This window comes from Rutilus rutilus (assembly GCF_951802725.1).
Source record: "Rutilus rutilus genome assembly, chromosome: 16".
NCBI lineage: Eukaryota > Metazoa > Chordata > Actinopteri > Cypriniformes > Leuciscidae > Rutilus > Rutilus rutilus.
In genome coordinates, this window is record NC_140224.1 from 8,372,521 (window position 1) to 8,390,123 (window position 17,603).

At 40.3% G+C, this 17,603-nt stretch overlaps 1 protein-coding gene across 1 annotated transcript in view; it reads left to right on the plus strand.

The window, feature by feature from the left end:
- Positions 1 to 485: 485 nt before the first annotated feature.
- LOC311306072 (SUN domain-containing protein 1-like) overlaps positions 486 to 17,603 on the plus strand; it is a 30,940-nt gene continuing 13,822 nt past the window's right edge. Inside the window, exons 1-3 of the mRNA XM_084434254.1 lie at positions 486 to 580; positions 1,305 to 1,412; positions 2,588 to 2,739. The gene's annotated coding sequence lies outside the window, so the exon portion shown is untranslated. The remainder of the gene's footprint in view (positions 581 to 1,304; positions 1,413 to 2,587; positions 2,740 to 17,603) is intronic.

The following is a 17,603-nucleotide window of genomic DNA, read 5'->3' on the forward strand; positions in this document are numbered from 1 at the left end:
GGCAGCCTCTCGCAATGCAAAGTCAATGGAGACGGTTTGATTGTTTTTCCCCCTTGGTGGGCGTGGTCTTCAGATTATGACGCGTTGCGCTCTCTCTCTATGGGGTGAGTGTAGCAAACGGACTCTATGCTTTCTTGCCATTGATGTGTGCCTATATTATACAAGTAAGTTGGTTTATGTATTTCAACTCATGTTAACTGTTTGCTGAAATGCATTTATGTTTGTTTGATACTCTTTGTCTACTTCTTGTCTAAGGATACTTCACAGAACTAGTGATTTGATTTGTGTTCACGTATTCACATGATGTTGCTTATGTTTCATGGAAGCATTTCTGCTACATCTCATTTTATGTATTTATCTTGTTATTGAATTGTGTTTCTGTTATGTTATATTGATTAATATATTGCATGCTTTGTTTTAGACCACACGCATACTCATGGAACCATGAATGTACTCATTCGCACTTATGTGCTAAACCTTTATTGAAGCTTTATGGGATTGTTGTGGAGAAAATAAAGCTACAAAGAACCTTTATGCTGCTTCTTCATGGCTCTAACTGGACATCTGTGGTGAAGGTTTGGTGAGTCCCCCTCTGGCAACCCCAAACTGATTGAAAGTCAACAGTTTTCTTTAATATATATATCATTAAATCTGTTTTCCACTCTTTGTTGTGGCAGCGAAAATGTCTTATGAATGATTCTGGACTTAAACTTTTAAATGTCCGTGTATTTGTAGTCTGGAGTCAAACTGTTTTATCAGTGTTTTTTGCTGTTGCTAAACTAGCCCTTCCCTGAGTTTTCCTTTAAATGTTAGGCCTACATCATACATATACACCAAGTAAACTTGAGCAAATGCTGTCTGAATGTGTGTGAGTGCTGCAGTGATTAATAAAGTCAACCAAACCCACTTCTATTATTCATCTGCAGTGTCATGTTTAAAATAATTCTTTGCCCTATTTAATTTTAATTGGGAAATGAATCATTGTTTAGCTGAAAAGCAATTATAGGAGATGACATCAGTTTATATCACATAATCAGATCTGTAACTGGTGATTTTTGAGATTCTCAGATTTCATCAAAAATATCTTCATTTGTGTTCCGAATATGAACAAAAGTTTTACAGGTTTGGAACGATTAATGACAGAATTTTCATTTTTGGGTGAATTATCCCTTTAAGTTTTGAGAGCAGGAAGGATCTCGAAAATAGTTTGACATACTGCTTAGGAACAGTAATAAACACTAAGCCTTCGTGTTATGTCTGCATCAATATGCTATAATAACATATACTATTCGGTTGTGTTTCAGATTATACACGAGGGAAACCGGAGACATGACTGCACTGTTTAGACTGGTTTATTCGGTACACCGCAACAACAACCAACAGCACCGGAGTGCCCCTCTAGTGGCCATCAGGTATTGGAACATCGCTCAAATACATTACATCTCCTCCCTCCTTAATTCAGTCTACCCCGTATTTTTGCTTTTTAACATAATAACATCCATTCATCTTAGGAAATAACAGTTAGGAGCCATAAATTAGAGTAGCAATACTAATTGACATGTCAACTTAACTACTCACTCCAAAAGTATGTAACACTTTTAACACATCAACTGTGTATATAACAATTAAACATTTTACAGATCAAGTCTGTTAGGTGGTTTACGGGTTCTAACAGAATCTTCTCGCATTTGGGAAAGAAGCAGGCGATGGCTCAACAAGCTTGGTTACATGCTGGTCAAAAGCATTTGGTTCGGTGTCATTAGTGGTCGACCGATATATCGGCTGATATTTGGCAATTTTGAAATATCGGCATCGGCCGATACGTTTTTCTGATTGGCCGATGTGTTGGAAGCTTTTATATTATTTGTAATAGAGAAGGCAAACAGTTAGGCTACAATACTTTCTCATTTGCCGTCAACATTCAGCAAATGCGCATCTACGTCATTTAAACAAATCTCAGAATATCTAATAAACATTTAATTTCACAAACCTTGCAGATTTAATCGAATCCAGCTGTGATATCTTGTGAAGTGTGCATTACTGTCTGCAAGTGACAGTCGGTCCGTGCGAAGTGAGTGAATGCGAACAGAAGATCTCTTTTCACTGTGCTGTATGTAAAATTAGCGTTACCTTGTCTTTATTTGAAAAAATATGATTACCAGCACGAAATGACCAGATTACTGAGTGCCCTGTTACAGTGTTTACCCTCTTTTTATTCATATATTTCTAAACAATTACTTTGTGAAAAATACTGTAATAGGATTGCAGAGTTGCCATCTAAAGTATAAAAGCATGTTTATTTTAAAGATTTGTTTTCTAATTTATTTCTAATTTATTAAATATTGATTAAAATAAATATATATAAATATATCGGCTTTATATCGGCCATCGGCCACCCTGCTCTCTAAGATATCGGCATCGGCCATCAAAAAAACAATACCGGTCGACCACTACATTAGATGTTAAAGGCAGTTCTTGTCCCTTATCATCCAGTGTTTGTGATGTACTGTTCTCTGCTGGCAGTGGTTCTGTGTTTTTTGTAATTTCTGGATGACAGTCTAACATTTGATCTGCATGTCTTTTCCAGCTTTGTGAACTGTCCACCTGAACCGTGTACGACACTGGTCCTGACTGAGAAGAAACAGTACCGGTTTTCCACTTCTCCTCTCCCCGTCGATAATCTCTGACCAGCACCGAATCACCCACACTGAAGTCTCTGTGTTTTGCATGGAGGGCACGGTGAGAACATTGAACTTTTTGTGCCTGCTCCACAGTCAGTTTCACACTTGGTTTCAGTAGATCCAGCCGTGTCCTCAATCTGCGATGCAAGAATAACATAGCAGGTGTTTCTTTTGTTGTGCTATGTGGTGTATTCCTGTACTGTAACAAGAAAGAGTCTAATCTTTGCTGTAATGGTACTGGTTCTTTGGATGCTTTCAGTGAATGTTTAAAAGTCTGAACGAAACGCTTAGCCAGCCCGTTGGTGGCTGGGTGGAATGGTGCAGAATGCACATGTTTAACACCATTTGTTTTCAGAAAACTTCCAAACTCCTCTGAAGTAAATTGTGGGCCATTGTCGCTAACTAAGGTTTCAGGTATCCCGTAATGACTGAATAGACCACGCAGCACTTGAATTGTCTTGGAGGAAGTTGTCGATTCCATCACATGAACCTCTGGCCATTTTGAGTGTGCGTCCACAACTACCAGAAACATTCGCCCTTCAAATGGGTCAGCAAAATCGATGTGAATTCGCTGCCAAGGAGCTTCTGGCCATGCCCAGGGATGTAGAGGTGAGAGACATGGAGATTTCTGATTTTGTTGACAGATCATGCAAGTCTTTGATTTTTTTGCGAGTCAATATTTGGCCACCAGATGTAGCTACGAGCTAGAGCCTTCATTTTTACTACACCTGGGTGTCCTGTGTGTAAATCCTCAAACTCGTTGTCTCAGATTCGATGGAACGATAACTTGCTGTCCCCACATCAGACAGTCCTGCATCAGTGAGAGTTCCTCCTTTCTTGTGAGGTATGGCTTTAGTGCATTTTCTGAGTCTTTGGTAGATGGAAATGATCCAGTGGCTACCATCTCCTTCACACGACAGAGGATCGGATCTGCTCTGGTTCCTTTACTGATGTCGTTGCTACACACTGGAAGTGCATCTATTTTGTTTATGAGGTAAGCGTCCACTGCATCTTTCTTGTCTCTGTGCTGTACGGGCAGTGGCAATCGCGATAACGCATCAGCATTCCCATGGTCAGTAGCACTTCTATATTGAATCGTATAGTTATGTGCAGCTAGCAGAAGAGCCCACCTCTGAAGTCTTGCAGCAGCCATGGATGGAGTTGCTTTGTTAGGATGAAGAATGGTGGTAAGTGGACGATGGTCTGTTAATAATGTGAAGTGGTGTCCATATAGATAAGTATGAAACTTTCTTACCCCGAAGATGATTCCTATCGCTTCACGTTCTAGTTGCGCATAGTTTTGCTCAGGTTTACTCAGAGTTCGGGACGCAAAGGCTATGGGTCTTTCCTGCCCATCCGGCATCATGTGTGACAATACAGCTCCCACCCCATATGGTGAAGCATCACAGGCCAAGCGAACTGGGAGTCTTGGATTATAATGTGTGAGTACACTGGGTGTTAACAGCTGCGTTTTAGCATCTTGAAACGCTTTCTCACACTCTGGCGACCACTTTCATTTTACCTCCTTGTGTAGCATTGCATTCAGGGGGTGAAGAACTGTGGCCATATTTGGCACAAATCTTGCATAATAATTAACCAGTCCCAAAAAAGATCGGAGTTGGTTAACATTATCAGGGGCTGGTGCTTCGGCGATGGCACGCAGTTTATCTGGGGACTTGTGAAGCCCTGATGCATCGATCACATGTCCCAAATACTCCAATGAGGTTTTGAAAAACTCACTCTTCTCTCTTTTCACACGAAGTCCGCATTTCTCCAGCCGACTCAACACAGCCTCCAGGTTAGCTAAATGATGAGCATTATCTTTTCCTGTGACCAGGATATCATCCAAAAAACAATGTACACCCGGTAGCCCTTGTAACACTTGTTCCATGACTCGTTGAAGTATCGATGGAGCTGAAGTGATGCCGAAGGGTAATCTGTTGTATACAAACATCCCCTTGTGGGTCGTGATGGTAAGATATTTACGTGAATCTTCATGCACAGGACTCTGCAGGTAGGCATGTGAAAGGTCTAGTTTGCTAAATCTTTGTCCCCCAGCCAGTGAAGCAAACAAATCTTCAATATGGGGTAATGGATAATGTTCTGCACACAGAGCTGGATTCAATGTTATTTTGAAATCACCACAGATCCTAACATTACCACCTTTTTTTATTACAGGTACAATCGGGGTTGCCCATTCACTGAATCGCACAGGTGAAATGATTCCTTGCTTCAGTAAGCGATCAATTTCTTCTTCCACCTTGGGTCTGATGGCATACGGTACCACTCGAGCTTGGAAAAATTGTGGTTGGGTTCCCGGTTTCAGACTTAAGGTAGCTGTATACTCATTGAATGTCCCTAGATCTTCTCTGAATTCTATGGCATACCTTTTTAGAAGACTGTCAAATGTCCCTTCATTAACTTGATGCACTGCTCTTACAGTTTTGATCTCACGCCAATCTAGACGAATTCTGCGAAGCCATTCTCGTCCCAACAGAGGAGCTGCGTTTCCTGTAACAACATACAAAGGTAAGCGTACGCTTTGTCTGTTTAGCTTGACACGCACTTTGATGACGCCTTCTGGTGTGATAACTTGGCCTGTATACGTCTTGAGAACAACGTTCGTCTGGCGTAATCGAATATGGCTCAGTTTATCTCTGTACAATTCACTTGAGATAATAGAGACCGCCGCCCCAGTATCCACTTCCATCTCAATTGGCAATCCTTAAATTTTTGGTTGTACTTTTATTACAGATGACACTAAATCAATTTCACTTTTCATTTTGTTCACCTGTGGAGAATTGTGCAGTGTTGCTGTCACTTTGTGTAGTGTCAGTTCCGTATCCGTGTCTGAATTTGTCTCTTCCTCACTCTTTTCCATATTAGCATCCACTCTGTGAATTGGTCTTTTCTTTGTTTGTCCCTTCCATTTTCCACTTTTCCCTTTTACTGTAGTTCTAAGTGTTTTCTCCTCTGTCTTCTTACCTTTACACATTGCATGGGAAGCTTGTTGATGAATGACTTGCAATCACTCCTGACAATTTGTCACTCATGCACTGGAAAAAAGAGGAATAGTCACTCTTAAGAAACAAATAATGTGCCATAGAGCTACAGTTAATATACGATTGCATGCTGGTACATGTACTGTTAGGCCTCAAGGTCAGACTCAGCACTTGCACTCGTCTCATTCTGATGCATCACACTGTTTCCAATTTTGTCAGTCATCAGGGTTATGCTTTTTTCATTATTATTATTATTATTATTATTATTTTTATTATCTGATAGAATTCACCACAAAATTCTACAAACAAAACAGTGAAGAATGTATTTTAGACTAAATGTAAATTTAGTTCTTCAATTTTGTGCTTTTTATTTTCATTTGTTTTTTGCCAGCTGATATGTGCCCTATTTAAAAATGGCTAGAGAAATATAACTATTTATTTTTTTGCATTTATTATTGTGGATAAGGTGGTGCAGTATTTTTTGACAGAGGAAAAATAGAGAACAGCCTACTTAGTGCTGATAAAGTAAATCTTTCTGCTTTGTTGCAAACTTCACTGCCGTCTGATCAACAAAATTAATAATTAGTTATGATAAATTATGTGTAGCATCTGTATTATTTTTAACCAATCTTTAGTTTAAAAAGGTCGAGTGCTCTAAACAGTAGACATGCATTAAGAGTTATGCACTAGACTGAGACTTTCTAATATGATGTTCCACGTCAAAAATAAAACCTTAAAATCGTCCTTCAACTCGCTTCATCCTCCACTAAATTTATTCCCAATTCCCAAAATGCTGGCAAAAAAATAGTTTATTAATGTAATTTGTATAGTTAACCCTATAAAAGTCTATTGCATCATATTTGATATCAGAATATCTGAAGGCCTCTGAATCGTCAGCATGATCAACTGCTGAAAAACCTGTTGAATACAATCTGCTAAATGCCTTCTGTTGTCTTTTTTTATAAGCAAGTAAAAGGCCTTTTAGAATAATTGTAAAGATGTCCATCTTTATGTTGTGGCTTTTTGCAGTGAAATCTTTTTTTTACTGACTTTTATAAAGTAAATATAAGAATACATTTGATATTATTTCAAGATGGAGATTAACTGGATTGAAGCAACTATGGTTTACTTGATTACTTGAATTTTTTTTCTAATTAGTTCAAATTGATTCACTTCATATTACACGTGTTTTATGTTTTCATAGTCAGGAGGAGTCATGGATCTTTCAACTTTTAGTTTGCAAACTTGTTTATTTACACAGGTTAAAGGTGAGGAGGGACGATGATCTGCTTTAGGAGTTGTAGTTGATGTTGTGCTTGTTGATCCTCAAGTGCTTGAGTCTCGGATCGTTCGTGTAGCGCTCAAGCAGCAACTCGTTTTCTCTTCGCTCCTTCTCTTTGATTTTCTTCTTCTCCTCCTGTTTCTTGGCCTTCTCCTCTGCCCAGGTGAACAGAAAAAGTGGCACTTTCCTTTTGCACGTTTTCTGGACGTTCACCTTGTGCTGGGTCTCAGTCTTGGGGCCGTCAGGAGAGGCTACACAGAAGAGCCTCCTCATCTGCTCATCGATCTGAGACGCCTCATCCGAATGGCCTTGCATGGCCTTGGAGTCTCCCTTTTCCCTGGGGTCACCATCCTCTTCCTCAAATCCCTGGATTTCCTCCACTTCGCTCGCCCACGCTTCCTCCTGCACCTCGCTGTCCTTCTCCAACCAAGCAAATATCTTTCTTGGTCTCATTTCAGCCTCTGGAGTTTGGGAGCGTTCAGTCTTGAGTTCACTGATGGTCTTCCCTCTGTACTCCACATACTCATCCTCCTCATCCTCGATGTCAACCAGCATGAGTTGTGGAAGTGGCTCAAACGGGGAAGTGAACGGCTTAGGTCTCCGGGTGGGAGGACGTCGCAGAGCAATGACTTCATCAGGTGCAGGAGTGGGGCTCGGAGGAAATCCTTTGGGAGGACGCACTTGGGATGAAGAGCACCGGATGTAAAACAGTTCATCAGGTGCTGGAGTGGGACGTGGAGGAACCGCCAATGGATGCATCTGGGATGAAGAGCGTCGGAAGGAAACAACTTCATCTGGACATGAAGGAGCTGCCGACGGTTTGGGAGGATCCACTTGAAGCGGAGAAGATGGCAGGGATAACACATCCTTAGGTGCTGGAACTGGTTCAGGATGCACGGTTGGTTTTGTCACTGGCGGCAGGGGTTTGAGGCGAGTGCCTGGCAGAGCGAGGTGTCCGGAGACACTTGGAAGCTTTGAGAGTTCTCCCTCTATTGGCTTTAAGGAGGAAGATCTGACTGTAGAATGCAGAGGTTTGACCTGCACAAGAAGTGGTGTTGGCCCTGTGACCTTCTGTTTCCTCCGTTTTCTCACCTTCCTTTTCTTTTCTCCTGCTTCTCTGTATCCAGCCGCTAATTCTTGCGCTGCATACTGCTGTGCTCTCTGAGGTTTCTCCTTTCTGTGCAAAAAGTGAGCAAAACACCCAAACAATTGACTAAAAATACTGCTAAACAGCGCCATTATGGACACCGAATGCTAAAAGAATTCAATATCTGCAGAAAGTCTCAAGTCTTTCAATCGATTTACTCCTAACACACCAACAGTAGACCAGAGTCAGAGTTGTCGTTTAGAGTTGCTATGACGCATTCTCAAGATGATGTCACCACAGTTATAACTGCTGCATCTGGAGCTGCTCAGATAGTTCAAACACAAACATTCACACTACTGGCATCAAATGAAATACTGACTGTTTCCCAAACACCCCTTCCCCTCACTGAATATTAAACTGAGATAGTGGAAATAAATGTTCCCTGGTTTTAGTTTCATATTTAAAAAGAAGCCTATTATTTAATTATTTATTTTTTCAATCATTTAATATTTCTACATTAAAACTGTTATTTAAAACATTAATCTCCTAACAAAATGTATGCACAGTGTTGGGTACATTTCTCTAAAAATAGAATTTAATTACTGCTAATTACATCTTCAACAGTGTAATTTAGCCTACTACTACTAATTACTCTCTCTCTCTCTCTCTCTCTCTCTCTCTCTCTCTCTCTCTCTCTCTCTCTCTCTCTCTCTCTCTCTCTCTCTCTCTCTAAAGTATCCTATTCCATTACTTATTACTAATTATTTTCTAAATCCCATATCAACTTCGACCAGATGAACAATACAACGTGAAACTGCTCTTTTAATTCTTTCAAATAAATAATATAAAATTGCAAAAATTATTTTTGAACTGACCAAAGTATTTAAAGGGAGAAGGTTACATAACATTTTAACATAAGATGTAAATGTTAAAATGTTAAATATATTGTTTTATAGCCTATAGATATCTATACAGCATTTCATGGAATTGAATCAGGCATTAATTTAATTACAGTTAGGCCTAAGTTACTTCTGATCATGCAAGGCATGAAAGTTTTGATAATATTTATAATCGATCTAGGACTGTTCCTGGTTAGATGCATGTGAGACGTAGATCCGCTCCAGTCCATCAAGAGGCAGCAGAGAGTGTGTTTATTGTTCGGGACGGGTCGGGATATGTGTGTGAAATATGTCAGATATGACATTTGTAGTGTCTGTGAAGTATATGCTATTAAAGGTGTCATGACCCACATTTTGCATTTTTCCACGAGAATCAATGTATGTTATGATTGCCTAACGATTAAACACTGGCCGGGAAGCCGATATTTAAAAGTGAAGCGTTTGTTTACCTCAGGGTTTGTAAAATATCCCACGTGCACTCAAATACGAGATTTTGATTTCTACCCTGGCTTGACGTCACGACGGTGGAGGATATGCCATATATGGACAGCGCAGCAGGAAGCCACGCCCTACCCCTCTCCCCCTCTTATTCATTCGGCAAAGAAAGATGGAGAAACTAAGTGCACACCTGCGTTGCTCTGTGGTCGACTGCCACAAACAGCATTCTAATTTGTTTTCTCTACCCAAAACGGACGAAACTATCAGGGATCAGTGTATGAAATTCATTTTAAATGACGCTGTCCCAACAACCCTTTCAACTGGCCTAACGTTTGGTGTCTGCGCTAAACATTTTACACAGGATTCATTTAGTAATTTGGGACAATATCAGGCGAAGTTGGCCTCGAAGCTCCGTTTGGGAAAAGGTGCCATCCCCACCATCAGAGACCTGCCTGAAAAGTAAACGGTAAGACTGTGTTTTTATTGCTCTACTGTGTGTACGTTAACATCAGCTAACTGCTAATGCGGCTATTGTATGTAACGTTAGCTTCGAGATAAACACGGTGAATGGACTCTACGAATGCTATCCACATCTTTCCACTTTGTTTTACACAACAGTAGTGATGGTACAGGAGTCCATGGTCAGTGGCTAAAACTGTTTGCTAGACCATATCGCATATATCGATATAGTTCAAATTTGCGCTCTGCTCCCCGCGCCTCCGCTCTTCCTTTTCCACTCTGCGTGCGTGTTTAGAGCATGTTATGTTATGATGAATAACGACAACTTCAGAAACCCCAGCACAATAGGAACTACCAGACAGTGACATTAGTGTACGCTGAAATAAAGTCTTTCACTTCAGAAAAACTGACTTTCTTGTCCTGTCAGCCGTTATCCTGTGCTCGGAGTGCACACTCAATACACGTGTAAATGCGGAGGCGCCCGCGCTGTGTATCGCCTCACTGATCAAGGGCAAAAGAAACTACGAGCATGCAACGCTGTCAACAACCCCCCTCCTTCCTGCAACCAATCAACGCGCCCCTCATTTGCATTATTATAATGACCGTCCACGACAGCCAAAACATCGCATCAGATCTCGCGAGACAATAATGCCTTTAGAAATAAGGGTCTAAGGGAGCTCTGTGTTTATTTTTTTTCCACTTTTTTTTTTTTAGAAGTGTCTGAAAGACTATAATAGAGCGTTGGGTATCCAAGGTAACACGAGGTCATGACTCCTTTAACTTTCATTCAAGTTTGATAATTATTCTGCCAATGTGATGGTCGATGGAAAGCCGGTGAACTTGGGACTGTGGGATACAGCAGACAGGAGGGTTACGACAGACTTCGACCGCTTTCCTTTTTTTCCCGTTTAATTGAGGTTTTATCAGGGGACCCATTATTTAGATAATTGTGTTACAGCAAAAAGCCAGTAAGCCTTTCGGTCATCTTCAGAACACAAATGAAAATCTTTTTGATGAAATCTGAGAGCTTTCAGTCCCTCCATTGGTAGTCTACGCAACAAACACTTTGACACTTCAAAAAGTTCAGAGATCGTAAAACTAATCCATATGAATTGAGTGGTTTAGTCCAAATGTTCTGAAGAGACTCGATCGCTTTATATGCTTTTATTTATTCACATATAAACATTGATGAACAAACAGCTCACCCGAAACTGCTTGACACGCGAGAACAAACCTCATTGGTTCTTTCTGAAGCTCAAACGTTGTGCGTAACACGAGAAAGAATCTAATTGGTTCTCACACGTCAAGCGAACATGCTTGAGCTTCCGTTTACCACAACTGATGTGTGAGTTGATGAATGTTTATGTGAATAAAAGCCTAAATTCAACCAGTTCATCATATGAATTGAGCGGTTTAGTCTGAGTTTTCTGTAGAGACACGATCACTTTATATGAATTAGTTTTATGATCTCTTTATGAACTTTTTGAAGCATCAAAGTGCGTAGCGTAGCAAAGTAGTTTCGTAGCTGTAAACAGAGGGACAGAAAGCTCTCAGATTTCTTCAAAAATATCTTCATTTGTGTTCCGAATATGAACGAAAGTCTTACGGGTTTGGAACGACATGAAGGTGAGTAATTAATGACAGAATTTTCATTTTTGGGTGAATTATGCCTTTAAGTTTTGAGAGCAGGAAGGATCTCTCAAATAGTTTGATGACATACTGCTTAGGAACTGTAATAAACACTAAGCCTTCGTGTTATGTCTGCATCAATATGCTATAATAACATATACTATTCGGTTGTGTTTCAGAATATACACGAGGGAAACCGGAGACATGACTGCACTGTTTAGACTGGTTTATTCGGCACTCCGCAACAACAACCAACAGCACCGGAGTGCCCCTCTAGTGGCCATCAGGTATTGGAACATCGCTCAAATACATTACATCTCCTCCCTCCTTAATTCAGTCTACCCTGTATTTTTGCTTTTTAACATAATAACATCCATTCATCTTAGGAAATAACAGTTAGGAGCCATAAATTAGTAGCAATACTAATTGACGTGTCAACTTAACTACTCACTCCAAAAGTATGTAACACTTTTAACACATTCAACTGTGTATATAACAATTAAAGGTCCTGTTCTTCGTGATCCCATTTTTCAAACTTTAGTTAGTGTGTAATGTATGGTTAAACCATAAATAACACCTTCTGGTGTGATAACGTCGCCTGTATACGTCTTGAGAACAACGTTCGTCCGGCGTAATCGAACATGGCTCAGTTTATCTCTGTACAATTCACTTGAGATAATAGAGACCGCCCCCCCAGTATCCACTTCCATCTCAATTGGCAATCCTTCAATTTTTGGTTGTACTTTTATTACAGATGACACTAAATCAATTTCACTTTTCATTTTGTTCACCTGTGGAGAATTGTGCAGTGTTGATGTCACTTTGTGTAGTGTCAGTTCCGTATCCGTGTCTGAATTTGTCTCTTCCTCACTCTTTTCCATATTAGCATCCACTCTGTGAATTGGTCTTTTCTTTGTTTGTCCCTTCCATTTTCCACTTTTCCCTTTTACTGTAGTTCTAAGTGTTTTCTCCTCTGTCTTCTTACCTTTACACATTCGTGAAATGTGGCCTTTCTTTCCACAATTGTGACACAGCTGATCTTTATAAAAACACTCATTTTGGAAATGGTTGGACTTTCCACATCTATAACATTTCTCCTTGGGCGATTCTGACGCCAGAGACATGGCATTTACTTTCAATGAGTTGCTCAAATGCTGTGATTCTCTAGATACAGCCTCCATTGACATCGCTATATCCACAGCCTTTTTATACGTGAGCTCCGATTCAGTCAATAGTTTCCTTTTTATTGACTCGCTACTCAGGCCACACACGAATCGGTCTCGCAGTGCGTCATTTAGATTGTCGCCAAACTCACAGTGCTCCGCCAGTTTCTTTAACACCGCCACATATTGTGCGACACTTTCCCCCTCTGCTTGAATCCGTTTATGAAATTTGAACCTCTCTGAAATCACAATGGGCCGGGGGGTAAAATGTGCTTGGAGGGTATTCACAATCTCATCATATTCCATAGTCCCGGGCTTAAAGGAACACGCCGACTTTTTGGGACTTTGGCTTATTCACCGTATCCCCCAGAGTTAGATAAGTCCATACATACCATTTTCAACTCTGTCTGACGCACCCACCGCTAGCCTAGCTTAGCACAAAGACTGGAGGACTGGAGGTAAAAGTCCCAAAAAGTCGGCGTGTTCCTTTAACTGGTGCAATGAGACTACGTAAAAGTCCATAAGTCGATGCCCCCATTACACTGAGAAAAACTGGCACTCTTTTCCCTTCGCTAATGCCATTACAGCCTCCACGAAGTGTTCAAAACGTTCTACATACGTAGGCCATTGCTCTCTTGCCTCGTCGAATGCCTCGACATGTCCGATGATCGTAGCCATCCTTTCCATTCGACTGAAGGCTCGATATTGGAAGTGGGAACTTTTATTCTCGTCGCCAATTTATGTTATGTCTACATCATTATGCTATAATAACATATACTATTTGGTTGTGTTTCAGAATATACACGAGGGAAACCGGAGACATGACTGCACTGTTTAGACTGGTTTATTCGGCACACCGCAACAACAACAACCAACAGCACCGGAGTGCCCCTCTAGTGGCCATCAGGTATTGGAACATCGCTCAAATACATTACATTCACTTAGGTGAAATGTTTAAAAATAGCCCAGGTCTTGATTCCTGGCAGGGTAAAGTGATTTCTTATGTTACTCAGAGCATTAATGGCAGCTCTGTGTTGTCGTTGTCTTTGTTACTAAGGTTGTGAGAGTGAATGGCTCAATTGTTTGCTGTTGTCATCTAGGCACAAACCTCACTGTGTTTTTTGTTGCTCTGTTTCACTTGGGAAACAAGTGAAGTCAATTAACAGTTCATTAATGCAACAGTCTAGTTAATGCTGTGTTTTACAGATAGTCATATAATTCTAAAAGAAAATAGTTGACCATTAGACGGAATAAAAGGAGGGTTTTGTCTGATTTGTGTTTCATTTCTTATAGGATGTGTTCTAGGGCTGCAGCTATCGATTCTTTTTGTAATCGATTAATCTAGCACTTTATCGATCGATTAATCGAGTAATCGGATAAAAAAATTAGTGTGTTTTTAAACAACCAAAACAAATAATGCATAACGAAAATGATGTGGCTGTAAAATAATCAAGCATTTGGCTTTTATTTCTCAAAAAAAAAGAAAAAGAAAAAAAAAAGAGCTATTTATTCCAACTCCAACATTTGGCTCCAAAACTAAGCCTATTTATTGTACTTTTTACCCATTTAGTGTTTATAAGTGCCAGTGCCAACAATTATAAAACAATACAGTTAAGTCAACTTTATACTGTAAAACATGTATAACATGTAAAACTATGAATACAAACTTAAATAGTAAAGGCCATTTGGCCTTAGTTTTGTCTTCTTAATACAACATTACAAAAAAAGGATTGCACCTTCTGCAAATTACCCACCAGAGAACAAAAATAAATTAAATGAATATAAAATATCAAGCCAAACAGGTACACAATGTATACAATTTATAAAAAAATAAGTGTAGCTTTAAAAAGGGGAATGTTTTATTGCAAATATGTTAAAAAGAACAGCATTTTGTTTCTCGCTTAGGCTAGTTGAAGTATATTAGCACGTTTTGTAGTATTATATTTTTTTGTTAATTGAAAATGTTCTATGCTCAATTACTTTGGTAGCCGATTATGTCTTCCCCAAAAGTACGAGTGGATTTGGAGAAGCAGGCTGGGGAGTTTCATTTTTTGTTGTTGTCTGTAACTATTTGGCAGACGTGACAAACAAGGTTTGTCGCAAAGACTGCAATGCAATATTTGTTCCTCCATCACGTCCCGGTGTATACAGTGAATGCATGCTGAAATTATTGTTGCGTGACTACATAAAAGTTTGAGCATTTGTGATGCATTGCAGCAATTGGTCTGACTGGCGCGTGAGAGAGACGAGGGTGCGTGCGCGTGTGTGAGTGTGAAGGGGTTCTTTTTTAGGCTATACTCTCTTGCAGTTGAACATTAATACATTTACTACTTTAAAACATTAAAGCTAAACATCATATCTAGTAAAACCGCATCACGACATCACTACAAATACAGTATGGGATTAAAATCAGCGAACATCAATGTATAGGCTTAGGCACGGGCGGAAATATTGGCGCTGGGTTAAAAAAAATGCGGGGGACAGAATCGTTACCTTGTTTCAGCGACGCTGGAAGGAAGCGATCCCAAACTTTATGGACATCTTTACTCTCCGCCATCGCGCCAACTAAATTCAAAATGTATCACGCGCTATTGTGCTTCCTGAACACTGAACAACGGTCCGTGTGAAATCAGATCCCTGCGCGTATAGTGCGCGTCATAGGAATTTAACGAGGCTTCGAGGCAGAGTTTTTGCCTCGAGGAATTTTTGTAATCGAGTAAATCGAGTAACTCGATGAATCGTTGCAGCCCTAATGTGTTCTTGATCTGTTTCTCTCTTGTGAGTCCAGCCTCGTTTGAGAACGTTCCATAACAGATCAGTGTGAAATTCATTCAAGAACATTGTGCAAGTTTACTGCAACAATGGTGCGTACTTTTGAAAATCCAGTGTTTAGTTCAGTGATTCTCAAACTTTTTTTGTCGCGCCCCCTTTAAACCTTTTGTCGCCCCAACCACACACACACCTCTTGTTAAGTTATGTTTCTTTTACTGCGCATGTGCGAAGAGAATTGTGGGTTAGCGTGTTTTTCTTTTTTGGTTGTTCGGTCTGGCGTCCTATGAGAGGAAGAGCGGCTATGTTGCACGTGATGGAACAATAAAGAGTTTATTGTCAGTTAACAGTTGTAGTTATTGAGTCAACATTGGTAGCAGAGGATGGCTGCTGCTGGGAATGACAAAAATCCCCCACCGTTTGACGAGAAGACGGCTTACGAAAGTTGGATAAATGAGACTGAAATTTGGAGACGTGTTACTGACCTGAAAAAAACAAAACAAGCATCGGCAGTTACTTTGTCACTAACGGCAGAGCAAGGGACAGGGCTGTGGAAATTTCCGCTGAGGATTTGAATGATGACACTGGAATGCAAACACTCATAGCGATTATAGGACTTTTTGGTTTTTAAAAGAAGAAAAAGATCGGCAGTACACAGAGTTTGACCGGATCACCAGAGAGAGCTGTGTTTCTATGGTGGAATACATCGTCAAGTTTGAGCATCGATACAACAGGCTACGTAAGTTTAAAATGGAGCTTCCTGACGCCGTACTAGCCTATAAGCTACTCGATACTGCCGGACTTACTGTTAAAGATAAACAGTTAGCACTTACAGCTTGCTCTAGCGTTTCTTTCACTGATATGAAATCAGCCTTAAAAAGAAATTTGGGCGATAACGTTGCTTCACCACGAGAGGGCGGCAGTGCACTGCAAAACACAGATAGTGACACTGCCTATTACACGAGATACTCAGGAAAATGGGGACACAAGTCAAACACTACACAACAACACTAAACCATAGCTCAAGGCACAACCCCCCTTGATAAATATGGAAGAAGATCGAAATGTGCAATTTGTCAAAGCACGTATCACTGGGCAAAGGACTGTCCAAATAAAAAGGAACATGTAAGACTGACAAAAGATGAAGGACTAAAAGTTTGTTTTCAAATGAATCTTTGTCTAACACAGACATTTTCATGGTGGAGGCTTTAGGATCAGCTGTGATTGAAACAGCCTGTACAAGAACTGTGTGTGGAGAAAAATGGCTTGAGGATTACACAAGTGGGCTGCCACAGAGTGAGTTACTGAAAATAGATGACAAACAAAGTGCAAGACCTTTCAGATTTGGTGATGGCAAGGTTGTTTATTCCACAAGGAAAGTTACTATTCCAGCAAGGATAGGACATACCAGATGCAAAATAGAGACAGAAGTTGTTCCTGCAGAAATACCAATGCTTTTAAGCAAGACTTCATTGAAAAGAGCAAGTGCAGTTCTGGACATTGCACATGACAAAGCAACGATGTTTAAGCAACCTGTTAAACTTGAACTAACATCTTCAGGACATTACTGTGTGAAATTGAGAGAAGACATTCATGCAGATGAAAAGGAGACAAGTGAGAACAAGACACAAAATGAAAATGAAATTCTTGCTGTGACAAAAAATGACAACAAAAGCAAAGGAGACAGTCCTATTGAAACTACACAGACAATTTGGACGTGCTTCAGCTGATAGAGACTGCAAAAATTACTGGCCTGCTCAGATAATCATGATGATGAAAGCAACACAATTCTCAAGAACATTGTTAAAAACTGTGATACATGTAGCAGACACAGTCCATGGAGCAATGGCCTTGTTTAAAGGCACAATCTGCCCCTAACTGAAATTTTGATGAAACTGAAGAGGGACAACAACTGTGACTGGAAGACCGCTCTAGATTGGGCACTAATGGCAAAGAACTCCATGCACAATGTCCCTACCAGTTAGTGTTTGGGCAGAACCCAAATCTTCCCTCAGTCCTCACCGATAAGCCTCCAGCTCTGGAAACAAGTATGAGTAGTTGGATAGCTAAACAAATCACCACACTACATGCAATGAGAACAGCATTCACAGAAGCCGAATGCTCAGAGAGAATTAGAAGAGTCCTTCGTAAGCAACTGCGGCCCGTTGATGACAGATATGAAACGGGGGACAAA